Here is a 3,888-nt window from a genome sequence, read left to right on the forward strand (position 1 = left end):
GAGCAGGGTTTTCTACTCTGTTCCTCTCCTCTTCCCCACAAAACTGGCTCTCTGTAGGTAACCTAAAGATAGCCTGAGGCTCCCTTCACCTGAGGGAGGAAATTTAATTAGTCATCGTTTGAAGATACTGAGAGAAGCCTGACCCTGCTGTAACTCTAACAAATGTTTCAGGTTTCTCCCATTGCTGGCTGTGCCTGGAATGAATGAAGTGGTTTTGCAGCTCACTTCCCTTCCCTGTTGAGTGTGTACATTCTGCCTCCTAATCCTGCAGGCCTAGTTCTCTGCACCTAGCCTGGCTTTTGAAACTGTTTTCTGTGCTTCAAATACAGTGTTACTCTGGAGTTCTTTCTGCTAACAGAGCCAGGGCTTGGATCCTGAGAACTTCATTTGAACCCCGATTGGGTCAATAATATTTCTTTCCTTCTTCTGTAGCTCAAGAACTCCAAGAACATTTAGAGTGCAAGTAACTTCTCATCACCAAGCGAAACACAGGAATTTCTTGAGCATCTGACCTTTCAGAACAGGAAGCCAGAATGTCCTAGACTTCCCTACCTTGGCTGGTTTCACCCTGTGATAGAGACCTCAGCCTCCTGAGCTAGGGTGATGGGTGTAAGCTATTGGTTCTCTGCTAGGGTCTGAACTGTAATGACCTTGACAATACAAGTCAACTGCTTATCACAAAGGGCTTGGGGAGCATATTAAGCCTTTCAACAATGTGCCTTTCAGAACCTTGTAGGATGCAAGTTTATAATGCTAGAATCTGAGAGGCTGGGATTATGTATGTGCTACACTTGAACCTTGAGGTCTGACTCCAATTCTGGTGTACATCATCATTCATTTTCCAAACCATATTCTCATAAATAGCAAATAGGAAAATTACTTTGATTATCCCTCACACTTTATCCAGTGTGTGTTTCAAACTGAAGCCTGGGCTCTGTCTGTGAGCAATTCAGCTCAAGGCAAACACTCTACCACTTGACCCACAGTGCCACATGGGGTTTTTTGATGGTTCATTGGAGGTAAGAGTCTAACAGGCTTTCCTTCCTTAGGCTGTCTTCAAACTGTGATCTTAAGATCTCAGCCTCCTGAGAAAGTAGGTTTCCAGAGCCACTGGAATCTGGCGTATTGTTTTTGCCAGACCTGGGGCTTCAAATTAGGGCCTGGGTACTGTCTTTGAGCTTCTTTTGCTCAATGCTAGCACTCTACCACTTGAATCACACCACAACTTCTGGCTTTTTCTGAGTATGTGGCACTGAGGATTCAAACCCTGGCATTCAAGCATGCTGAGCAAGCTCTCTACCACTAAGCTACATTCCCAGCCTCAACCTTACGATTTTATCCCTCAACTTGCCTATCCACAAGAAAAGGCTTCTGAGTATAAATCATCTAAACAAATCCCTATAGGAAGTTGTTCAAGATAAATAAGACAAAGCTCATACTAGGGACAGACTCTAACCATGTGATGACTTGACAAATGCCTCCATTTAATTATGTATCATGTTTCAACACTTAATTAAGTATTAATGAAAATGAGTCAATGTACTGAATTATTGTGTATAATTTTATAATATATGTACACAACATAATAAATATTATGTGTATAATAATACTAAATAAATAAACAATTAAATGAATAAAAAATTAAATACAAAATCAATAATAATCATAATATGAAATAAATATACATATGTACCTATATATCTTATATTACACATGTATACAAATATTTTTTTCAATTGCAAGGCCTTAATTCAGGCCCTGGGAACACTAGCTTGAAAATCTTTCCCTCAAGGACAAGGAGCTTAGCCTTCACCCAAGGTGCAAAAGAGTTACTTAGACAGTGAGCTCAAATCCCAGCAATGGCAGAAATACTGGCCCCAGTTCCAAGACAGTGACTTATTATTTGTAACAGAAACAGTTACATTTATTCAGTTCCATACTGAACACTGAAAAAAATCAGTGTAGAATTTTGTACAGCTATTCAGACATCCATCCCTTACTCCCAAAGTGCTTCTTGAGCACTACATAATTTTGTACGTTTTTCATTTTAAAATGTTGTACAGAGGGGTCACAGTTACATGAGCAAAGTAATGAGTACATTTCCTATTGAGCATTGTTGCCTCCTCGTTTGTTTTTCCCCTACCATCCCTTCCCTCCCATCTTCACAACTAACTTCCCTCCTGAGGTCAGTGACTTATTTATTTTTGGCTTGGCATGGGGTTTGAACTCAAGTAATAACAACTCTGAGCCTTCTGTCACATTGCTACGGATTCATCAAGACTCTGAGTTCAAATCCCAGGCTAGGAAAGAAAACTGGAAGAAATTCCAAACCAAGGAGCTTTATTATTTCAATTTAGTTAGTTAGTTGGTTAATTAATGAATTAATTAGTTAATTAATTTTGCCAACCACGGTGCTTGAACTCAGGTCATGACAACTCTGACTCAGCTTCACTCTCCCTAGGATGGGGTGCAGCCTCGGGACCCAAAGCTGATCCTGGGACCCTAGGCCCAGAGGGTTTGCAGGAAGAAAAAAAAAGCACAACAGCACAAAAATTGGGGAGCTGTAGAGGACTCAGGGTTTTACAAGTTTTTCTTTGCATGGTGACCATCCTGGGTCTGAATGACATGGTTTCAAAGTGGACCTGGCCTGCCATTGCTGATGGCTGGCAGGCTATCAGGGAAGCCATAAGCCAACATGTCAACATAGGCTCTGGGTTCAAATCATAATCCTTACACACTAATAGCAGGAGATCACAAGAGATTCATTCCTATGCATAAGAATACAGATTGAAAGAGTAGTTCATACATTTGTCTAGTCTAAAATTGGATGCAATAATCCTAGGATGTTGATTGACCTTAATTAATAGTTTATTGAGCATGAAAAGAATAATATTTTTTCAATGGAAATATAATAAATACCTAAAAGTTGGTAGGAACGTAGTAGATGTCGTTCAGTCATAGATAGACAGCTCTGGAACTCTTTAACAATATATATTTATTTGTATACCACCTTCTGCCTATCCATGTATTGCTGTTTTGGCCAATCCTGGGTCATGATCTCAGCACCTAGGAACGACCTCACAGCTTCATTGGCTAGAGGCTTCTGTGCTCACACTCATCCAATCATGAATTGGGCCTGCTAGGCCCTGAGTTCAGACCCCAGCACTGCCAAATATTTAATCTTTGAGTAAGAAGCAGAGTGTGATATATGTTTTCCTTTTCTGGGAGAGTCCAGGGTGTCAGGCATGATGGAGAACACATCTACAAATCTAGATGGTATGTAATATGATGTAAACAATGTAATAAATGGTATAGGTGTCATGAAAGTCAATGAATAAATCGTAAATAAATGAATAAAAAAGAAATCAAATGAATGACCACACTAAACGTGATATGGACTGAACATCTATATGGAAGTATAAATCCTACCACACCAAACACGGTATCTACTGACCATCTGTATGGAAGTATAAATCCTGTCTTTAAAATGTATATACGGAGTATGTTTTCCATGCCTGAGGCTTGAATTCAGCCCACCCCCATGAGAAAGCAATGGCGGGAAATCCTGAGATACAGGAAAAGTCATGGAATGCGATTGATATCATCGAATAAGTAGTTAATGCATGATGTGACTAGGAAATGATAGGCAAGACTCATGGGGTATCACTTATTTGTAAAGCAGTGTTGATTAAGCATGACAATAATCATCACAGTCATGAAATGAAGACATCTGGAAAGATCCAAAAATCAGTAGACACATGGTAGATTGGATTCCATCACAGGTTATCATCTCTCCTACTCTATACAATTGTGTACTTATTTGCATACTACCTTCAACTTATGAATGGATGACTGCTGTGTGCCCTCCCCCCACACCCTCACCTGGGG

This window comes from Dipodomys merriami, unplaced genomic scaffold (assembly GCF_024711535.1).
Source record: "Dipodomys merriami isolate MVZ:Mamm:240054 unplaced genomic scaffold, mDipMer1.0.p SCAF_550, whole genome shotgun sequence".
NCBI lineage: Eukaryota > Metazoa > Chordata > Mammalia > Rodentia > Heteromyidae > Dipodomys > Dipodomys merriami.